The sequence below is a fragment of the Pseudophryne corroboree genome (genome assembly GCF_028390025.1).
Source record: "Pseudophryne corroboree isolate aPseCor3 chromosome 7 unlocalized genomic scaffold, aPseCor3.hap2 SUPER_7_unloc_1, whole genome shotgun sequence".
In the NCBI taxonomy this organism is placed as follows: domain Eukaryota; kingdom Metazoa; phylum Chordata; class Amphibia; order Anura; family Myobatrachidae; genus Pseudophryne; species Pseudophryne corroboree.
Genome location: NW_026967608.1, coordinates 6,699 through 29,769, shown reverse-complemented (window position 1 = coordinate 29,769; position 23,071 = coordinate 6,699). Strand labels below are relative to the sequence as shown.

Sequence of the window (23,071 nt, the reverse complement as noted above, 5' to 3'; positions counted from 1 at the left end):
CTCCTGAGCTTTCTGACAGAAAGTATTTTGTTAGGTTTTTAATTTTCAGGGAGCACTGCTGGCAACAGACTCCCTCATCGAGGGACTGAGGGGAGAGAAGCAGCCCTACTCTCTGAGTTGCAAGGTCCTGCTTCTTAGGCTACTGGACACCATTAGCTCCAGAGGGATTGGTACGCAGGATCTCACCCTCGCCGTCCGTCCCAGAGCCGCGCCTCCGTCCCCCTCGCAGAGCCGGAAGATAGAAGCCGGGTGAGTATGAGAAGAAAAGAAGACTTCAGAGGCGGCAGAAAAACTTCATGATCTTCACTGAGGTAAAACACAGCACTGCAGCTGTGTGCCTTTGCTCCCATACACCTCACATACTCCGGTCACTGTAAGGGTGCAGGGCGCAGGGGGGGCGCCCTGGGCAGCAATATAAACCTCTTTCGCAAAAATATAACATATATACAGCTGGGCACTGTATATATGTATGAGCCCCACCAATTTTACAGTTTAAGCGGGACAGAAGCCCGCCTCAGCACCGCTGAGAGGAAGCTCCCCGGACTCTACCCTGCTTATACCACGTTAGACAAGAGGGTTGAAAAGAGGGGGGGGCACATAATTCGCAAATTACATACAGCAGCACTACTGGGCAAACATTAAGTTACTGTTTTATTCCTGGGTTATATAGCGCTGGGGTGTGTGCTGGCATACTCCCTCTCTGTCTCTCCAAAGGGCCTTGTGGGAAAACTGTCTTCAGAAAAAGCATTCCCTGTGTGTGTGGTGTGTCGGTACACGTGTGTCGACATGTCTGAGGAAGAAGGCTATATTAGAGAGGAGCGGGAGCAAATGAATGTGGTGTCTCCGCCGACAGCTGATTGGATGGATATGTGGAATGTTTTAAATGCTAGTGTAAACTCATTGCACAAAAGATTAGACAAGGCAGAAGCTTTGGGACAGTCAGGGTCTCAACCCATGCCTGATCCTATGTTGCAGGGACTGTCAGGGTCTCATAAGCGCCCACTATACCAGTTTGTTGACACAGATACCGACACGGATTCTGACTCCAGTGTCGATTACGATGATGCAAAGTTACAGCCAAAATTGGCAAAATCCATTCGATTTATGATTATGGCAATAAAAGATGTTTTGCACATCACAGAGTAACCCCCTGTCGCTGACAAGAGGGTACATATGTACAAGGGAAAGAAGCCTGAGGTAACCTTTCCCCCCTCACACGAGCTGAACGAGTTATGTGAAAAAGCTTGGAAATCTCCAGATAAAAGACTGCAGATTTCCAAAAGGATTCTTATGGCGTATCCTTTCCCACCAACGGATAGGTTACGATGGGAATCCTCCCGTGGATAACACGCTTATCCAAGAAGGTAGCCCTCCCGTCCCAGGATACGGCTACCCTCAAAGAGTGTGCTGACCGCAAACAGGAGATTACCCTAATGTGAAAACAAGGTGATATCTAATTAGCACACAGGTAAGGAATTAAGAAAATCTTTATTTAAGGGTGAAGATGTTTCTCACAAAATCGTTGCCCCAATGCATCATTGAAATTCAAGCTGGAAAGATGATTTTAATATATCACTTGTACATTTTGTATTGCTCTTCTGGTGACAATGTAGTTTGTTTTTGTCAATTACCATTTTAATAATAGGGTAAAGAAAATTAAGTGGATTTTTTAAAGAAAACAATACTGTCAATATACTATTAAAACAAATTAAAATGGTAAAAGTTATTGTACTTTAAGTAAAAATAAAAGAGCTAAAATATCAATCCCAGTTTTGGATTACTTTAATTAACAAAAAAAAATGCATATAGCAGAGGATAGTTTCAATCTGCCTACCGCTGGGTTATGGGCCCAGCATGCTTCCACTGCTGTACTCTGCTGCACATGTAAGTGCAAGAGATCCTGAAACACTCACTCATCATGGGAAAGTACCAATGTGTTTCTTCGTTGGTTGATGGAAGAAACATCTTACAAAAACTCTCCAGATTATTGACTTTTTAAAGTTTTTCTAGGAAACGTTTTAGATGAATGCTTATTAGCCTTTGTCAGTATGGACTTTTGCAAAGTGTCTCTGGGGCGCAATCAGTTAGTGTGCACGGCTATTAACCAAAAGGTTGGAGGTTCAATCCCACCCAGGGACGTAATTGACCTTGTTATCAGATTTTGGTGATCTTTAAGTAGACAAGTCAAAATTTCAAACCCCCTGTTCTGGTGTAGGGTACCTGGCCTTCTCTGATGTAATCAGAGTTAGATTTGATTCAGTGATTTTATAAAAACAGCTAGGAAGCACAATTTAGCAAGTGGGTTGCAGAGAAAAAGAAATATGCTGGCAAAAAAAATCCAATTGAGTGATTAAACAGCTCTTAATTTTCTGGCTTTATTTTTATGCTAACAAATTTGTTCTCTGAAAAGTGTCCACAAAGCCAAGTCTCTGATTAACACCTTTGTAAGGATGGTTTTTAACCTATTACTAAATTAAACTTGCTTCATTGGAAAGGCAACAAGATGCATCCTCATTTCAATGTCTACTGAAATAATACAGGTTGACACCAGGAAACATTAACGCCACTGCATCCTTGCTGCTTTCTCATGTGGAAGTCTGTTTAATGTGAAAACAAGGTGATATCTAATTAGCACACAGGTAAGGAATTAAGAAAATCTTTATTTAAGGGTGAAAATGTTTCTCACAAAATCGTTGCCCCAATGCATCATTGAAATTCAAGCTGGAAAGATGATTTTAATATATCACTTGTACATTTTGTATTGCTCTTCTGGTGACAATGTAGTTTGTTTTTGTCAATTACCATTTTAATAATAGGGTAAAGAAAATTAAGTGGATTTTTAAAAGAAAACAATACTTTCAATATACTATTAAAACAAATTAAAATGGTAAAAGTTATTGTACTTTAATGAAAAATAAAAGAGTAAAAATATCAATCCCAGTTTTGGATTACTTTAATTAACAAAAAAAATGCATATAGCAGAGGATATTTTTAATCTGCCTACCTCTGGGTAATGGGCCCAGCATGCTTCCATTGCAGTACTCTGCTGCACATGTAAGTGCAAGAGATCCTGAAACACTCACTCATCATGGGAAAGTACCAATGTGTTTCTTCGTTGGTTGATTTAAGAAAATTCTTACAAAAACTCTCCAGATTATTGACTTTTTAAAGTTTTTCTAGGAAACGTTCTAGATGAATTCTTATTAGCCTTTGTCAGTATGTACTTTTGTAAAGTGTCTCTGTGGCGCAATCAGTTAGTGTGTACGGCTATAAACCAAAAGGTTGGTGGTTCAATCCCACCCAGGGACGTAATTGACATTGTTATCAGATTTTGGTAATCTTTAAGTAGACAAGTCAAAATTTCAAACCCCCTCTTATGGTGTAGGGTACCTGGCCTTCTCTGATGTAATCAGAGTTAGATTTGATTCAGTGATTTTATAAAAACAGCTAGGAAGCACAATTTAGCAGTGGGTTGCAGAGAAAAAGAAATATGCTGGCAAAAAAATCCAATTGAGTGATTAAACAGCTCTTAATTTTCTGGCTTTATTTTTATGCTAACAAATTTGTTCTCTGAAAAGTGTCCACAAAGCCAAGTCTCTGATTAACACCTTTGTAGGGATGGTTTTTCACCTATTACTAAATTAAATTTGCTTCATTGGAAAGGCAGCAAGATGCATCCTCATTTCAATGTCTACTGAAAAAATACGGGTTGACACCAGGAAACATTAACGCCACTGCATCCTTGCTGCTTTCTCATGTGGAAGTCTGTTTAATGTGAAAACAAGGTGATATCTAATTAGCACACAGGTAAGGAATTAAGAAAATCTTTATTTAAGGGTGAAGATGTTTCTCACAAAATCGTTGCCCCAATGCATCATTGAAATTCAAGCTGGAAAGATGATTTTAATATATCACTTGTACATTTTGTATTGCTCTTCTGGTGACAATGTAGTTTGTTTTTGTCAATTACCCTTTTAATAATAGGGTAAAGAAAATTAAGTGGATTTTTTAAAGAAAACTATACTGTCAATATACTATTAAAACAAATTAAAATGGTAAAAGTTATTGTACTTTAAGTAAAAATAAAAGAGCAAAAATATCAATCCCAGTTTTGATTACTTAAGTTAACAAAAAAAAATGCATATAGCAAAGGATAGTTTCAATCTGCCTACCTCTGGGTTATGGGCCCAGCATGCTTCCATTGCAGTACTCTGCTGCACATGTAAGTGCAAGAGATCCTGAAGCACTCACTCATCATGGGAAAGTACCAATGTGTTTCTTCGTTGGTTGATGGAAGAAACATCTTGCAAAAACTCTCCAGATTATTGACTTTTTAAAGTTTTTCTAGGAAACGTTCTAGATGTATGCTTATTAGCCTTTGTCAGTATGTACTTTTTACAAAGTGTATCTGTGGCGCAATCGGTTAGTGTGTCTGGCTACTTTCCAAAAGGTTGGTGGTTCAATCCCACCCAGTGACGTAATTGAACTTGTTATCAGATTTTGGTGATCTTTAAGTAGACAAGTCAAAATTTCAAACCCCCTCTTATGGTGTAGGGTACCTGGCCTTCTCTGATGTAATCAGAGTTAGATTTGATTCAGTGATTTTATAAAAACAGCTAGGAAGCACAATTTAGCAGTGGGTTGCAGAGAAAAAGAAATATGCTGGCAAAAAAATCCAATTGAGTGATTAAACAGCTCTTAATTTTCTGGCTTTATTTTTATGCAAACAAATTTGTTCTCTGAAAAGTGTCCACAAAGCCAAGTCTCTGATTAACACCTTTGTAGGGATGGTTTTTCACCTATTACTAAATTAAATTTGCTTCATTGGAAAGGCAGCAAGATGCATCCTCATTTCAATGTCTACTGAAAAAATACGGGTTGACACCAGGAAACATTAACGCCACTGCATCCTTGCTGCTTTCTCATGTGGAAGTCTGTTTAATGTGAAAACAAGGTGATATCTAATTAGCACACAGGTAAGGAATTAAGAAAATCTTTATTTAAGGGTGAAGATGTTTCTCACAAAATCGTTGCCCCAATGCATCATTGAAATTCAAGCTGGAAAGATGATTTTAATATATCACTTGTACATTTTGTATTGCTCTTCTGGTGACAATGTAGTTTGTTTTTGTCAATTACCCTTTTAATAATAGGGTAAAGAAAATTAAGTGGATTTTTTAAAGAAAACTATACTGTCAATATACTATTAAAACAAATTAAAATGATAAAAGTTATTGTACTTTAAGTAAAAATAAAAGAGCAAAAATATCAATCCCAGTTTTGATTACTTAAATTAACAAAAAAAAAATGCATATAGCAAAGGATAGTTTCAATCTGCCTACCTCTGGGTTATGGGCCCAGCATGCTTCCATTGCAGTACTCTGCTGCACATGTAAGTGCAAGAGATCCTGAAGCACTCACTCATCATGGGAAAGTACCAATGTGTTTCTTCGTTGGTTGATGGAAGAAACATCTTACAAAAACTCTCCAGATTATTGACTTTTTAAAGTTTTTCTAGGAAACGTTCTAGATGTATGCTTATTAGCCTTTGTCAGTAAGTACTTTTTACAAAGTGTCTCTGTGGCGCAATCGGTTAGTGTGTCTGGCTACTAACCAAAAGGTTGGTGGTTCAATCCCACCCAGGGACGTAATTGACCTTGTTATCAGATTTTGGTGATCTTTAAGTAGACAAGTCAAAATTTCAAACCCCCTGTTATGGTGTAGGGTACCTGGCCTTCTCTGATGTAATCAGAGTTAGATTTGATTCAGTGATTTTATAAAAACAGATAGGAAGCACAATTTAGCAGTGGGTTGCAGAGAAAAAGAAATATGCTGGCAGAAAAATCCAATTGAGTGATTAAACAGCTCTTCATTTTCTGGCTTTATTTTTATGCTAACAAATTTGTTCTCTGAAAAGTGTCCACAAAGCCAAGTCTCTGATTAACACCTTTGTAGGGATGGTTTTTCACCTATTACTAATTTAAACTTGCTTCATTGGAAAGGCAGCAAGATGCATCCTCATTTCAATTTCTACTGAAATAATACAGGTTGACACCAGGAAACATTACCACCACTGCTTCCTTGCTGCTTTCTCATGTGGAAGTCTGTTTAATGTGAAAACAAGGTGATATCTAATTAGCACACAGGTAAGGAATTAAGAAAAACTTTATTTAAGGGTGAAGATGTTTCTCACAAAATCGTTGCCCCAATGCGTCATTGAAATTCAAGCTGGAAAGATGATTTTAATATATCACGTGTACATTTTGTATTGCTCTTCTGGTGACAATGTAGTTTGTTTTTGTCAATTACCCTTTTAATAATAGGGTAAAGAAAATTTAGTGGATTTAAACAAATTAAAATGGTAAAAGTTATTGTACTTCAAGTAAAAATAAAAGAGCAAAAATATCAATCCCAGTTTTGATTACTTAAATTAACAAAAAAAATGCATATAGCAAATGATAGTTTCAATCTGCCTACCTCTGGGTTATGGGCCCAGCATGCTTCCATTGCAGTACTCTGCTGCACATGTAAGTGCAAGAGATCCTGAAGCACTTACTCATCATGGGAAAGTACCAATGTATTTCTTCGTTGGTTGATGGAAGAAACATTTTACAAAAACTCTCCAGATTATTGACTTTTTAAAGTTTTTCTAGGAAACGTTCTAGATGTATGCTTATTAGCCTTTGTCAGTATGTACTTTTTGCGCAGTGTCTCTGTGGCGCAATCGGTTAGTGTGTCCGGCTACTAACCAAAAGGGACGTAATTGACCTTGTTATCAGATTTTGGTGATCCTTAAGTAGACAAGTCAAAATTTCAAACCCCCTGTTATGGTGTAGGGTACCTTGCCTTTTCTGATGTAATCAGAGTTAGATTTGATTCAGTGATTTAATAAAAACAGATAGGAAGCACAATTTAGCAGTGGGTTGCAGAGAAAAAGAAATATGCTGGCAAAAAAAATCCAATTGAGTGATTAAACAGCTCTTCATTTTCTGGCTTTATTTTTATGCTAACAAATTTGTTCTCTGAAAAGTGTCCACAAAGCCAAGTCTCTGATTAACACCTTTGTAAGGATGGTTTTTCACCTATTACTAAATTAAACTTGCTTCATTGGAAAGGCAGCAAGATGCATCCTCATTTCAATGTCTACTGAAATAATACAGGTTGACACCAGGAAACATTAACGCCACTGCATCCTTGCTGCTTTCTCATGTGGAAGTCTGTTTAATGTGAAAACAAGGTGATATCTAATTAGCACACAGGTAAGGAATTAAGAAAAACTTTATTTAAGGGTGAAGATGTTTCTCACAAAATCGTTGCCCCAATGCATCATTGAAATTCAAGCTGGAAAGATGATTTTAATATATCACGTGTACATTTTGTATTGCTCTTCTGGTGACAATGTAGTTTGTTTTTGTCAATTACCCTTTTAATAATAGGGTAAAGAAAATTTAGTGGATTTAAACAAATTAAAATGGTAAAAGTTATTGTACTTCAAGTAAAAATAAAAGAGCAAAAATATCAATCCCAGTTTTGATTACTTAAATTAACAAAAAAAATGCATATAGCAAATGATAGTTTCAATCTGCCTACCTCTGGGTTATGGGCCCAGCATGCTTCCATTGCAGTACTCTGCTGCACATGTAAGTGCAAGAGATCCTGAAGCACTTACTCATCATGGGAAAGTACCAATGTATTTCTTCGTTGGTTGATGGAAGAAACATTTTACAAAAACTCTCCAGATTATTGACTTTTTAAAGTTTTTCTAGGAAACGTTCTAGATGTATGCTTATTAGCCTTTGTCAGTATGTACTTTTTGTGAAGTGTCTCTGTGGCGCAATCGGTTAGTGTGTCCGGCTACTAACCAAAAGGGACGTAATTGACCTTGTTATCAGATTTTGGTGATCCTTAAGTAGACAAGTCAAAATTTCAAACCCCCTGTTATGGTGTAGGGTACCTGGCCTTTTCTGATGTAATCAGAGTTAGATTTGATTCAGTGATTTAATAAAAACAGATAGGAAGCACAATTTAGCAGTGGGTTGCAGAGAAAAAGAAATATGCTGGCAAAAAAAATCCAATTGAGTGATTAAACAGCTCTTCATTTTCTGGCTTTATTTTTATGCTAACAAATTTGTTCTCTGAAAAGTGTCCACAAAGCCAAGTCTCTGATTAACACCTTTGTAAGGATGGTTTTTCACCTATTACTAAATTAAACTTGCTTCATTGGAAAGGCAGCAAGATGCATCCTCATTTCAATGTCTACTGAAATAATACAGGTTGACACCAGGAAACATTAACGCCACTGCATCCTTGCTGCTTTCTCATGTGGAAGTCTGTTTAATGTGAAAACAAGGTGATATCTAATTAGCACACAGGTAAGGAATTAAGAAAATCTTTATTTAAGGGTGAAAATGTTACTCACAAAATCGTTGCCCCAATGCATCATTGAAATTCAAGCTGGAAAGATGACTTTAATATATCACTTGTACATTTTGTATTGCTCTTCTGGTGACAATGTAGTTTGTTTTTGTCAATTACCCTTTTAATAATAGGGTAAAGAAAATTAAGTGGATTTTTTAAAGAAAACTATACTGTCAATATACTATTAAAACAAATTAAAATGGTAAAAGTTATTGTACTTTAAGTAAAAATAAAAGAGCCAAAATATCAATCCCTGTTTTGGATTACTTTAATTAACAAAAAAAAATGCATATAGCAGAGGATAGTTTCAATCTTCCTACCGCTGGGTTATGGGCCCAGCATGCTTTCATTGCTGTACTCTGCTGCACATGTAAGTGCAAGAGATCCTGAAGCACTCACTCATCATGGGAAAGTACCAATGTGTTTCTTCGTTGGTTGATGGAAGAAACATCTTACAAAAACTCTCCAGATTATTGACTTTTTAAAAGTTTTTCTAGGAAACGTTTTAGATGAATGCTTATTAGCCTTTGTCAGTATGTACTTTTGCAAAGTGTCTCTGTGGCGCAATCAGTTAGTGTGCACGGCTATTAACCAAAAGGTTGGTGGTTCAATCCCACCCAGGGATGTAATTGACCTTGTTATCAGATTTTGGTGATCTTTAAGTAGACAAGTCAAAATTTCAAATCCCCTCTTATGGTGTAGGGTACCTGGCCTTCTCTGATGTAATCAGAGTTAGATTTGATTCAGTGATTTTATAAAAACAGCTAGGAAACACAATTTAGCAGTGGGTTGCAGAGAAAAAGAAATATGCTGGCAAAAAAATCCAATTGAGTGATTAAACAGCTCTTCTTTTTCTGGCTTTATTTTTATGCTAACAAATTTGTTCTCTGAAAAGTGTCCACAAAGCCAAGTCTCTGATGAACACCTTTGAAAGGATGGTTTTTCACCTATTACTAAATTAAACTTGCTTCATTGGAAAGGCAGCAAGATGCATCCTCATTTCAATGTCTACTGAAATAATACAGGTTGACACCAGGAAACATTAACGCCACTGCATCCTTGCTGCTTTCTCATGTGAAAGTCTGTTTGATGTGAAAACAAGGTGATATCTAATTAGCACACAGGTAAGGAATTAAGAAAATCTTTATTTAAGGGTGAAGATGTTTCTCACAAAATCGTTGCCCCAATGCATCATTGAAATTCAAGCTGGAAAGATGATTTTAATATATCACTTGTACATTTTGTATTGCTCTTCTGGTGACAATGTATTTTGTTTTTGTCAATTACCATTTTAATAATAGGGTAAAGAAAATTAAGTGGATTTTTGAAAGAAAACAATACTGTCAATATACTATTAAAACAAATTAAAATGGTAAAAGTTATTGTACTTTAAGTAAACATAAAATAGCTAACATATCAATCCCAGTTTTGGATTACTTTAATTAACAAAAAAAATGCATATAGCAGAGGATAGTTTCAATCTGCCTACCTCTGGGTAATGGGCCCAGCATGCTTCCATTGCAGTACTCTGCTGCACATGTAAGTGCAAGAGATCCTGAAGCACTTACTCATCATGTGAAAGTACCAATGTCTTTCTTCGTTGGTTGATTTAAGAAAATTCTTACAAAAACTCTCCAGATTATTGACTTTTTAAAGTTTTTCTAGGAAACGTTCTAGATGAATGCTTATTAGCCTTTGTCAGTATGTACTTTTTGCAAAGTGTCTCTGTGGCGCAATCGGTTAGTGTGTCTGGCTACTAACCAAAAGGTTGGTGGTTTAATCCCACCCAGGGATGTAATTGACCTTGTTATCAGATTTTGGTGATCTTTAAGTAGACAAGTCAAAATTTCAAACCCCCTCTTATGGTGTAGGGTACCTGGCCTTCTCTGATGTAATCAGAGTTAGATTTGATTCAGTGATTTTATAAAAAACAGCTAGGAAGCACAATTAAGCAATGGGTTGCAGAGAAAAAAAATATGCTGGCAGAAAAATCCAATTGAGTGATTAAACAGCTCTTCATTTTCTGCCTTTATTTTTATGCTAACAAATTTGTACTCTAAAAAGTGTCCACAAAGCCAAGTCTCTGATTAACACCTTTGTAGGGATGGTTTTTCACCTATAACTAAATTAAACTTGCTTCATTGGAAAGGCAGCAAGATGCATCCTCATTTCAATGTCTACTGAAATAATACAGGTTGACACCAGGAAACATTAACGCCACTGCATCCTTGCTGCTTTCTCATGTAGAAGTCTGTTTAATGTGAAAACAAGGTGATATCTAATTAGCACACAGGTAAGGAATTAAGAAAATCTTTATTTAAGGGTGAAGATGTTTCTCACAAAATCGTTGCCCTAATGCATCATTGAAATTCAAGCTGGAAAGATGATTTTAATATATCACTTGTACATTTTGTATTGCTCTTCTGGTGACAATGTAGTTTGTTTTTGTCAATTACCATTTTAATAATAGGGTAAAGAAAATTAAGTGGATTTTTGAAAGAAAACAATACTGTCAATATACTATTAAAACAAATTAAAATGGTAAAAGTTATTGTACTTTAAGTAAACATAAAATAGCTAACATATCAATCCCAGTTTTGGATTACTTTAATTAACAAAAAAAATGCATATAGCAGAGGATAGTTTCAATCTGCCTACCTCTGGGTAATGGGCCCAGCATGCTTCCATTGCAGTACTCTGCTGCACATGTAAGTGCAAGAGATCCTGAAGCACTCACTCATCATGGGAAAGTACCAATGTGTTTCTTCGTTGGTTGATTTAAGAAAATTCTTACAAAAACTCTCCAGATTATTGACTTTTTAAAGTTTTTCTAGGAAACGTTCTAGATGAATGCTTATTAGCCTTTGTCAGTATGTACTTTTTGCAAAGTGTCTCTGTGGCGCAATTGGTTAGTGTGTCTGGCTATTAACCAAAAGGTTGGTGGTTCAATCCCACCCAGGGACATAATTGACCTTGTGATCAGGTTTTGGTGATATTTAAGTAGACAAGTCAAAATTTCAAACCCCCTCTTATGGTGTAGGGTACCTGGCCTTCTCTGATGTAATCAGAGTTAGATTTGATTCAGTGATTTTATAAAAAACAGCTAGGAAGCACAATTAAGCAATGGGTTGCAGAGAAAAAAAATATGCTGGCAGAAAAATCCAATTGAGTGATTAAACAGCTCTTCATTTTCTGCCTTTATTTTTATGCTAACAAATTTGTTCTCTAAAAAGTGTCCACAAAGCCAAGTCTCTGATTAACACCTTTGTAGGGATGGTTTTTCACCTATAACTAAATTAAACTTGCTTCATTGGAAAGGCAGCAAGATGCATCCTCATTTCAATGTCTACTGAAATAATACAGGTTGACACCAGGAAACATTAACGCCACTGCATCCTTGCTGCTTTCTCATGTAGAAGTCTGTTTAATGTGAAAACAAGGTGATATCTAATTAGCACACAGGTAAGGAATTAAGAAAATCTTTATTTAAGGGTGAAGATGTTTCTCACAAAATCGTTGCCCTAATGCATCATTGAAATTCAAGCTGGAAAGATGATTTTAATATATCACTTGTACATTTTGTATTGCTCTTCTGGTGACAATGTAGTTTGTTTTTGTCAATTACCATTTTAATAATAGGGTAAAGAAAATTAAGTGGATTTTTGAAAGAAAACAATACTGTCAATATACTATTAAAACAAATTAAAATGGTAAAAGTTATTGTACTTTAAGTAAACATAAAATAGCTAACATATCAATCCCAGTTTTGGATTACTTTAATTAACAAAAAAAATGCATATAGCAGAGGATAGTTTCAATCTGCCTACCTCTGGGTAATGGGCCCAGCATGCTTCCATTGCAGTACTCTGCTGCACATGTAAGTGCAAGAGATCCTGAAGCACTCACTCATCATGGGAAAGTACCAATGTGTTTCTTCGTTGGTTGATTTAAGAAAATTCTTACAAAAACTCTCCAGATTATTGACTTTTTAAAGTTTTTCTAGGAAACGTTCTAGATGAATGCTTATTAGCCTTTGTCAGTATGTACTTTTTGCAAAGTGTCTCTGTGGCGCAATTGGTTAGTGTGTCTGGCTATTAACCAAAAGGTTGGTGGTTCAATCCCACCCAGGGACATAATTGACCTTGTGATCAGGTTTTGGTGATATTTAAGTAGACAAGTCAAAATTTCAAACCCCCTCTTATGGTGTAGGGTACCTGGCCTTCTCTGATGTAATCAGAGTTAGATTTGATTCAGTGATTTTATAAAAAACAGCTAGGAAGCACAATTAAGCAATGGGTTGCAGAGAAAAAAAATATGCTGGCAGAAAAATCCAATTGAGTGATTAAACAGCTCTTCATTTTCTGCCTTTATTTTTATGCTAACAAATTTGTTCTCTAAAAAGTGTCCACAAAGCCAAGTCTCTGATTAACACCTTTGTAGGGATGGTTTTTCACCTATAACTAAATTAAACTTGCTTCATTGGAAAGGCAGCAAGATGCATCCTCATTTCAATGTCTACTGAAATAATAAAGGTTGACACCAGGAAACATTAACGCCACTGCATCCTTGCTGCTTTCTCATGTAGAAGTCTGTTTAATGTGAAAACAAGGTGATATCTAATTAGCACACAGGTAAGGAATTAAGAAAATCTTTATTTAAGGGTGAAGATGTTTCTCACAAAATCGTTGCCCTAATGCATCATTGAAATTCAAGCTGGAAAGATGATTTTAATATATCACTTGTACATTTTGTATTGCTCTTCTGGTGACAATGTAGTTTGTTTTTGTCAATTACCATTTTAATAATAGGGTAAAGAAAATTAAGTGGATTTTTGAAAGAAAACAATACTGTCAATATACTATTAAAACAAATTAAAATGGTAAAAGTTATTGTACTTTAAGTAAACATAAAATAGCTAACATATCAATCCCAGTTTTGGATTACTTTAATTAACAAAAAAAATGCATATAGCAGAGGATAGTTTCAATCTGCCTACCTCTGGGTAATGGGCCCAGCATGCTTCCATTGCAGTACTCTGCTGCACATGTAAGTGCAAGAGATCCTGAAGCACTCACTCATCATGGGAAAGTACCAATGTGTTTCTTCGTTGGTTGATTTAAGAAAATTCTTACAAAAACTCTCCAGATTATTGACTTTTTAAAGTTTTTCTAGGAAACGTTCTAGATGAATGCTTATTAGCCTTTGTCAGTATGTACTTTTTGCAAAGTGTCTCTGTGGCGCAATTGGTTAGTGTGTCTGGCTATTAACCAAAAGGTTGGTGGTTCAATCCCACCCAGGGACATAATTGACCTTGTGATCAGGTTTTGGTGATATTTAAGTAGACAAGTCAAAATTTCAAACCCCCTCTTATGGTGTAGGGTACCTGGCCTTCTCTGATGTAATCAGAGTTAGATTTGATTCAGTGATTTTATAAAAAACAGCTAGGAAGCACAATTAAGCAATGGGTTGCAGAGAAAAAAAATATGCTGGCAGAAAAATCCAATTGAGTGATTAAACAGCTCTTCATTTTCTGCCTTTATTTTTATGCTAACAAATTTGTACTCTAAAAAGTGTCCACAAAGCCAAGTCTCTGATTAACACCTTTGTAGGGATGGTTTTTCACCTATAACTAAATTAAACTTGCTTCATTGGAAAGGCAGCAAGATGCATCCTCATTTCAATGTCTACTGAAATAATACAGGTTGACACCAGGAAACATTAACGCCACTGCATCCTTGCTGCTTTCTCATGTAGAAGTCTGTTTAATGTGAAAACAAGGTGATATCTAATTAGCACACAGGTAAGGAATTAAGAAAATCTTTATTTAAGGGTGAAGATGTTTCTCACAAAATCGTTGCCCTAATGCATCATTGAAATTCAAGCTGGAAAGATGATTTTAATATATCACTTGTACATTTTGTATTGCTCTTCTGGTGACAATGTAGTTTGTTTTTGTCAATTACCATTTTAATAATAGGGTAAAGAAAATTAAGTGGATTTTTGAAAGAAAACAATACTGTCAATATACTATTAAAACAAATTAAAATGGTAAAAGTTATTGTACTTTAAGTAAACATAAAATAGCTAACATATCAATCCCAGTTTTGGATTACTTTAACTAACAAAAAAAATGCATATAGCAGAGGATAGTTTCAATCTGCCTACCTCTGGGTAATGGGCCCAGCATGCTTCCATTGCAGTACTCTGCTGCACATGTAAGTGCAAGAGATCCTGAAGCACTCACTCATCATGGGAAAGTACCAATGTGTTTCTTCGTTGGTTGATTTAAGAAAATTCTTACAAAAACTCTCCAGATTATTGACTTTTTAAAGTTTTTCTAGGAAACGTTCTAGATGAATGCTTATTAGCCTTTGTCAGTATGTACTTTTTGCAAAGTGTCTCTGTGGCGCAATTGGTTAGTGTGTCTGGCTATTAACCAAAAGGTTGGTGGTTCAATCCCACCCAGGGACATAATTGACCTTGTGATCAGGTTTTGGTGATATTTAAGTAGACAAGTCAAAATTTCAAACCCCCTCTTATGGTGTAGGGTACCTGGCCTTCTCTGATGTAATCAGAGTTAGATTTGATTCAGTGATTTTATAAAAAACAGCTAGGAAGCACAATTAAGCAATGGGTTGCAGAGAAAAAAAATATGCTGGCAGAAAAATCCAATTGAGTGATTAAACAGCTCTTCATTTTCTGCCTTTATTTTTATGCTAACAAATTTGTTCTCTAAAAAGTGTCCACAAAGCCAAGTCTCTGATTAACACCTTTGTAGGGATGGTTTTTCACCTATAACTAAATTAAACTTGCTTCATTGGAAAGGCAGCAAGATGCATCCTCATTTCAATGTCTACTGAAATAATACAGGTTGACACCAGGAAACATTAACGCCACTGCATCCTTGCTGCTTTCTCATGTAGAAGTCTGTTTAATGTGAAAACAAGGTGATATCTAATTAGCACACAGGTAAGGAATTAAGAAAATCTTTATTTAAGGGTGAAGATGTTTCTCACAAAATCGTTGCCCTAATGCATCATTGAAATTCAAGCTGGAAAGATGATTTTAATATATCACTTGTACATTTTGTATTGCTCTTCTGGTGACAATGTAGTTTGTTTTTGTCAATTACCATTTTAATAATAGGGTAAAGAAAATTAAGTGGATTTTTGAAAGAAAACAATACTGTCAATATACTATTAAAACAAATTAAAATGGTAAAAGTTATTGTACTTTAAGTAAACATAAAATAGCTAACATATCAATCCCAGTTTTGGATTACTTTAATTAACAAAAAAAATGCATATAGCAGAGGATAGTTTCAATCTGCCTACCTCTGGGTAATGGGCCCAGCATGCTTCCATTGCAGTACTCTGCTGCACATGTAAGTGCAAGAGATCCTGAAGCACTCACTCATCATGGGAAAGTACCAATGTGTTTCTTCGTTGGTTGATTTAAGAAAATTCTTACAAAAACTCTCCAGATTATTGACTTTTTAAAGTTTTTCTAGGAAACGTTCTAGATGAATGCTTATTAGCCTTTGTCAGTATGTACTTTTTGCAAAGTGTCTCTGTGGCGCAATTGGTTAGTGTGTCTGGCTATTAACCAAAAGGTTGGTGGTTCAATCCCACCCAGGGACATAATTGACCTTGTGATCAGGTTTTGGTGATATTTAAGTAAACAAGTCAAAATTTCAAACCCCCTCTTATGGTGTAGGGTACCTGGCCTTCTCTGATGTAATCAGAGTTAGATTTGATTCAGTGATTTTATAAAAAACAGCTAGGAAGCACAATTAAGCAATGGGTTGCAGAGAAAAAAAATATGCTGGCAGAAAAATCCAATTGAGTGATTAAACAGCTCTTCATTTTCTGCCTTTATTTTTATGCTAACAAATTTGTTCTCTAAAAAGTGTCCACAAAGCCAAGTCTCTGATTAACACCTTTGTAGGGATGGTTTTTCACCTATAACTAAATTAAACTTGCTTCATTGGAAAGGCAGCAAGATGCATCCTCATTTCAATGTCTACTGAAATAATACAGGTTGACACCAGGAAACATTAACGCCACTGCATCCTTGCTGCTTTCTCATGTAGAAGTCTGTTTAATGTGAAAACAAGGTGATATCTAATTAGCACACAGGTAAGGAATTAAGAAAATCTGTATTTAAGGGTGAAGATGTTTCTCACAAAATCGTTGCCCTAATGCATCATTGAAATTCAAGCTGGAAAGATGATTTTAATATATCACTTGTACATTTTGTATTGCTCTTCTGGTGACAATGTAGTTTGTTTTTGTCAATTACCATTTTAATAATAGGGTAAAGAAAATTAAGTGGATTTTTGAAAGAAAACAATACTGTCAATATACTATTAAAATAAATTAAAATGGTAAAAGTTATTGTACTTTAAGTAAAAATAAAAGAGCCAAAATATCAATCCCAGTTTTGATTACTTAAATTAACAAAAAAAAATGCATATAGCAAAGGATAGTTTCAATCTGCCTACCTCTGGGTTATGGGCCCAGCATGCTTCCATTGCAGTACTCTGCTGCACATGTAAGTGCAAGAGATCCTGAAGCACTCACTCATCATGGGAAAGTACCAATGTGTTTCTTCGTTGGTTGATGGAAGAAACATCTTACAAAAACTCTCCAGATTATTGACTTTTTAAAGTTTTTCTAGGAAACGTTTTAGATGAATGCTTATTAGCCTTTGTCAGTATGTACTTTTGCAAAGTGTCTCTGTGGCGCAATCAGTTAGTGTGTATGGCTATTAACCAAAAGGTTGGTGGTTCAATCCCACCCAGGGACGTAATTGAACTTGTTATCAGATTTTGGTGATCTTTAAGTAGACAAGTCAAAATTTCAAACCCCCTCTTATGGTGTAGGGTACCTGGCCTTCTCTGATGTAATCAGAGTTAGATTTGATTCAGTGATATTATAAAAACAGCTAGGAAGCACAATTTAGCAGTGGGTTGCAGAGAAAAAGAAATATGCTGGCAAAAAAATCCAATTGAGTGATTAAACAGCTCTTCTTTTTCTGGCTTTATTTTTATGCTAACAAATTTGTTCTCTGAAAAGTGTCCACAAAGCCAAGTCTCTGATGAACACCTTTGAAAGGATGGTTTTTCACCTATTACTAAATTAAACTTGCTTCATTGGAAAGGCAGCAAGATGCATCCTCATTTCAATGTCTACTGAAATAATACAGGTTGACACCAGGAAACATTAACGCCACTGCATCCTTGCTGCTTTCTCATGTGAAAGTCTGTTTGATGTGAAAACAAGGTGATATCTAATTAGCACACAGGTAAGGAATTAAGAAAATCTTTATTTAAGGGTGAAGATGTTTCTCACAAAATCGTTGCCCCAATGCATCATTGAAATTCAAGCTGGAAAGATGATTTTAATATATCACTTGTACATTTTGTATTGCTCTTCTGGTGACAATGTATTTTGTTTTTGTCAATTACCATTTTAATAATAGGGTAAAGAAAATTAAGTGGATTTTTGAAAGAAAACAATACTGTCAATATACTATTAAAACAAATTAAAATGGTAAAAGTTATTGTACTTTAAGTAAACATAAAATAGCTAACATATCAATCCCAGTTTTGGATTACTTTAATTAACAAAAAAAATGCATATAGCAGAGGATAGTTTCAATCTGCCTACCTCTGGGTAATGGGCCCAGCATGCTTCCATTGCAGTACTCTGCTGCACATGTAAGTGCAAGAGATCCTGAAGCACTTACTCATCATGTGAAAGTACCAATGTCTTTCTTCGTTGGTTGATTTAAGAAAATTCTTACAAAAACTCTCCAGATTATTGACTTTTTAAAGTTTTTCTAGGAAACGTTCTAGATGAATGCTTATTAGCCTTTGTCAGTATGTACTTTTTGCAAAGTGTCTCTGTGGCGCAATCGGTTAGTGTGTCTGGCTACTAACCAAAAGGTTGGTGGTTTAATCCCACCCAGGGATGTAATTGACCTTGTTATCAGATTTTGGTGATCTTTAAGTAGACAAGTCAAAATTTCAAACCCCCTCTTATGGTGTAGGGTACCTGGCCTTCTCTGATGTAATCAGAGTTAGATTTGATTCAGTGATTTTATAAAAAACAGCTAGGAAGCACAATTAAGCAATGGGTTGCAGAGAAAAAAAATATGCTGGCAGAAAAATCCAATTGAGTGATTAAACAGCTCTTCATTTTCTGCCTTTATTTTTATGCTAACAAATTTGTACTCTAAAAAGTGTCCACAAAGCCAAGTCTCTGATTAACACCTTTGTAGGGATGGTTTTTCACCTATAACTAAATTAAACTTGCTTCATTGGAAAGGCAGCAAGATGCATCCTCATTTCAATGTCTACTGAAATAATACAGGTTGACACCAGGAAACATTAACGCCACTGCATCCTTGCTGCTTTCTCATGTAGAAGTCTGTTTAATGTGAAAACAAGGTGATATCTAATTAGCACACAGGTAAGGAATTAAGAAAATCTTTATTTAAGGGTGAAGATGTTTCTCACAAAATCGTTGCCCTAATGCATCATTGAAATTCAAGCTGGAAAGATGATTTTAATATATCACTTGTACATTTTGTATTGCTCTTCTGGTGACAATGTAGTTTGTTTTTGTCAATTACCATTTTAATAATAGGGTAAAGAAAATTAAGTGGATTTTTGAAAGAAAACAATACTGTCAATATACTATTAAAACAAATTAAAATGGTAAAAGTTATTGTACTTTAAGTAAACATAAAATAGCTAACATATCAATCCCAGTTTTGGATTACTTTAATTAACAAAAAAAATGCATATAGCAGAGGATAGTTTCAATCTGCCTACCTCTGGGTAATGGGCCCAGCATGCTTCCATTGCAGTACTCTGCTGCACATGTAAGTGCAAGAGATCCTGAAGCACTCACTCATCATGGGAAAGTACCAATGTGTTTCTTCGTTGGTTGATTTAAGAAAATTCTTACAAAAACTCTCCAGATTATTGACTTTTTAAAGTTTTTCTAGGAAACGTTCTAGATGAATGCTTATTAGCCTTTGTCAGTATGTACTTTTTGCAAAGTGTCTCTGTGGCGCAATTGGTTAGTGTGTCTGGCTATTAACCAAAAGGTTGGTGGTTCAATCCCACCCAGGGACATAATTGACCTTGTGATCAGGTTTTGGTGATATTTAAGTAGACAAGTCAAAATTTCAAACCCCCTCTTATGGTGTAGGGTACCTGGCCTTCTCTGATGTAATCAGAGTTAGATTTGATTCAGTGATTTTATAAAAAACAGCTAGGAAGCACAATTAAGCAATGGGTTGCAGAGAAAAAAAATATGCTGGCAGAAAAATCCAATTGAGTGATTAAACAGCTCTTCATTTTCTGCCTTTATTTTTATGCTAACAAATTTGTTCTCTAAAAAGTGTCCACAAAGCCAAGTCTCTGATTAACACCTTTGTAGGGATGGTTTTTCACCTATAACTAAATTAAACTTGCTTCATTGGAAAGGCAGCAAGATGCATCCTCATTTCAATGTCTACTGAAATAATACAGGTTGACACCAGGAAACATTAACGCCACTGCATCCTTGCTGCTTTCTCATGTAGAAGTCTGTTTAATGTGAAAACAAGGTGATATCTAATTAGCACACAGGTAAGGAATTAAGAAAATCTTTATTTAAGGGTGAAGATGTTTCTCACAAAATCGTTGCCCTAATGCATCATTGAAATTCAAGCTGGAAAGATGATTTTAATATATCACTTGTACATTTTGTATTGCTCTTCTGGTGACAATGTAGTTTGTTTTTGTCAATTACCATTTTAATAATAGGGTAAAGAAAATTAAGTGGATTTTTGAAAGAAAACAATACTGTCAATATACTATTAAAACAAATTAAAATGGTAAAAGTTATTGTACTTTAAGTAAACATAAAATAGCTAACATATCAATCCCAGTTTTGGATTACTTTAATTAACAAAAAAAATGCATATAGCAGAGGATAGTTTCAATCTGCCTACCTCTGGGTAATGGGCCCAGCATGCTTCCATTGCAGTACTCTGCTGCACATGTAAGTGCAAGAGATCCTGAAGCACTCACTCATCATGGGAAAGTACCAATGTGTTTCTTCGTTGGTTGATTTAAGAAAATTCTTACAAAAACTCTCCAGATTATTGACTTTTTAAAGTTTTTCTAGGAAACGTTCTAGATGAATGCTTATTAGCCTTTGTCAGTATGTACTTTTTGCAAAGTGTCTCTGTGGCGCAATTGGTTAGTGTGTCTGGCTATTAACCAAAAGGTTGGTGGTTCAATCCCACCCAGGGACATAATTGACCTTGTGATCAGGTTTTGGTGATATTTAAGTAGACAAGTCAAAATTTCAAACCCCCTCTTATGGTGTAGGGTACCTGGCCTTCTCTGATGTAATCAGAGTTAGATTTGATTCAGTGATTTTATAAAAAACAGCTAGGAAGCACAATTAAGCAATGGGTTGCAGAGAAAAAAAATATGCTGGCAGAAAAATCCAATTGAGTGATTAAACAGCTCTTCATTTTCTGCCTTTATTTTTATGCTAACAAATTTGTTCTCTAAAAAGTGTCCACAAAGCCAAGTCTCTGATTAACACCTTTGTAGGGATGGTTTTTCACCTATAACTAAATTAAACTTGCTTCATTGGAAAGGCAGCAAGATGCATCCTCATTTCAATGTCTACTGAAATAATAAAGGTTGACACCAGGAAACATTAACGCCACTGCATCCTTGCTGCTTTCTCATGTAGAAGTCTGTTTAATGTGAAAACAAGGTGATATCTAATTAGCACACAGGTAAGGAATTAAGAAAATCTTTATTTAAGGGTGAAGATGTTTCTCACAAAATCGTTGCCCTAATGCATCATTGAAATTCAAGCTGGAAAGATGATTTTAATATATCACTTGTACATTTTGTATTGCTCTTCTGGTGACAATGTAGTTTGTTTTTGTCAATTACCATTTTAATAATAGGGTAAAGAAAATTAAGTGGATTTTTGAAAGAAAACAATACTGTCAATATACTATTAAAACAAATTAAAATGGTAAAAGTTATTGTACTTTAAGTAAACATAAAATAGCTAACATATCAATCCCAGTTTTGGATTACTTTAATTAACAAAAAAAATGCATATAGCAGAGGATAGTTTCAATCTGCCTACCTCTGGGTAATGGGCCCAGCATGCTTCCATTGCAGTACTCTGCTGCACATGTAAGTGCAAGAGATCCTGAAGCACTCACTCATCATGGGAAAGTACCAATGTGTTTCTTCGTTGGTTGATTTAAGAAAATTCTTACAAAAACTCTCCAGATTATTGACTTTTTAAAGTTTTTCTAGGAAACGTTCTAGATGAATGCTTATTAGCCTTTGTCAGTATGTACTTTTTGCAAAGTGTCTCTGTGGCGCAATTGGTTAGTGTGTCTGGCTATTAACCAAAAGGTTGGTGGTTCAATCCCACCCAGGGACATAATTGACCTTGTGATCAGGTTTTGGTGATATTTAAGTAGACAAGTCAAAATTTCAAACCCCCTCTTATGGTGTAGGGTACCTGGCCTTCTCTGATGTAATCAGAGTTAGATTTGATTCAGTGATTTTATAAAAAACAGCTAGGAAGCACAATTAAGCAATGGGTTGCAGAGAAAAAAAATATGCTGGCAGAAAAATCCAATTGAGTGATTAAACAGCTCTTCATTTTCTGCCTTTATTTTTATGCTAACAAATTTGTACTCTAAAAAGTGTCCACAAAGCCAAGTCTCTGATTAACACCTTTGTAGGGATGGTTTTTCACCTATAACTAAATTAAACTTGCTTCATTGGAAAGGCAGCAAGATGCATCCTCATTTCAATGTCTACTGAAATAATACAGGTTGACACCAGGAAACATTAACGCCACTGCATCCTTGCTGCTTTCTCATGTAGAAGTCTGTTTAATGTGAAAACAAGGTGATATCTAATTAGCACACAGGTAAGGAATTAAGAAAATCTTTATTTAAGGGTGAAGATGTTTCTCACAAAATCGTTGCCCTAATGCATCATTGAAATTCAAGCTGGAAAGATGATTTTAATATATCACTTGTACATTTTGTATTGCTCTTCTGGTGACAATGTAGTTTGTTTTTGTCAATTACCATTTTAATAATAGGGTAAAGAAAATTAAGTGGATTTTTGAAAGAAAACAATACTGTCAATATACTATTAAAACAAATTAAAATGGTAAAAGTTATTGTACTTTAAGTAAACATAAAATAGCTAACATATCAATCCCAGTTTTGGATTACTTTAACTAACAAAAAAAATGCATATAGCAGAGGATAGTTTCAATCTGCCTACCTCTGGGTAATGGGCCCAGCATGCTTCCATTGCAGTACTCTGCTGCACATGTAAGTGCAAGAGATCCTGAAGCACTCACTCATCATGGGAAAGTACCAATGTGTTTCTTCGTTGGTTGATTTAAGAAAATTCTTACAAAAACTCTCCAGATTATTGACTTTTTAAAGTTTTTCTAGGAAACGTTCTAGATGAATGCTTATTAGCCTTTGTCAGTATGTACTTTTTGCAAAGTGTCTCTGTGGCGCAATTGGTTAGTGTGTCTGGCTATTAACCAAAAGGTTGGTGGTTCAATCCCACCCAGGGACA

The 23,071-nt window shown here is 35.5% G+C and overlaps 10 non-coding genes across 10 annotated transcripts; all 10 read left to right on the top strand.

The window, feature by feature from the left end:
• The first annotated feature begins 5,574 nt into the window (after positions 1–5,574).
• TRNAS-ACU (transfer RNA serine (anticodon ACU)) lies at positions 5,575–5,648 on the top strand. Its single transcript has one exon. It is a non-coding gene; the product is annotated as a tRNA-Ser (tRNA).
• A 5,660-nt stretch (positions 5,649–11,308) lies between these two features.
• On the top strand, positions 11,309–11,382 carry TRNAN-AUU (transfer RNA asparagine (anticodon AUU)). The gene has a single exon. It is a non-coding gene; the product is annotated as a tRNA-Asn (tRNA).
• A 1,095-nt stretch (positions 11,383–12,477) lies between these two features.
• On the top strand, positions 12,478–12,551 carry TRNAN-AUU (transfer RNA asparagine (anticodon AUU)). Its single transcript has one exon. It is a non-coding gene; the product is annotated as a tRNA-Asn (tRNA).
• Positions 12,552–13,646: 1,095 nt separating this feature from the next.
• TRNAN-AUU (transfer RNA asparagine (anticodon AUU)) lies at positions 13,647–13,720 on the top strand. Its single transcript has one exon. It is a non-coding gene; the product is annotated as a tRNA-Asn (tRNA).
• A 1,095-nt stretch (positions 13,721–14,815) lies between these two features.
• On the top strand, positions 14,816–14,889 carry TRNAN-AUU (transfer RNA asparagine (anticodon AUU)). The gene has a single exon. It is a non-coding gene; the product is annotated as a tRNA-Asn (tRNA).
• A 1,095-nt stretch (positions 14,890–15,984) lies between these two features.
• Positions 15,985–16,058, top strand: TRNAN-AUU (transfer RNA asparagine (anticodon AUU)). The gene has a single exon. It is a non-coding gene; the product is annotated as a tRNA-Asn (tRNA).
• A 3,432-nt stretch (positions 16,059–19,490) lies between these two features.
• Positions 19,491–19,564, top strand: TRNAN-AUU (transfer RNA asparagine (anticodon AUU)). Its single transcript has one exon. It is a non-coding gene; the product is annotated as a tRNA-Asn (tRNA).
• Positions 19,565–20,659: 1,095 nt separating this feature from the next.
• TRNAN-AUU (transfer RNA asparagine (anticodon AUU)) lies at positions 20,660–20,733 on the top strand. Its single transcript has one exon. It is a non-coding gene; the product is annotated as a tRNA-Asn (tRNA).
• A 1,095-nt stretch (positions 20,734–21,828) lies between these two features.
• Positions 21,829–21,902, top strand: TRNAN-AUU (transfer RNA asparagine (anticodon AUU)). The gene has a single exon. It is a non-coding gene; the product is annotated as a tRNA-Asn (tRNA).
• A 1,095-nt stretch (positions 21,903–22,997) lies between these two features.
• On the top strand, positions 22,998–23,071 carry TRNAN-AUU (transfer RNA asparagine (anticodon AUU)). Its single transcript has one exon. It is a non-coding gene; the product is annotated as a tRNA-Asn (tRNA).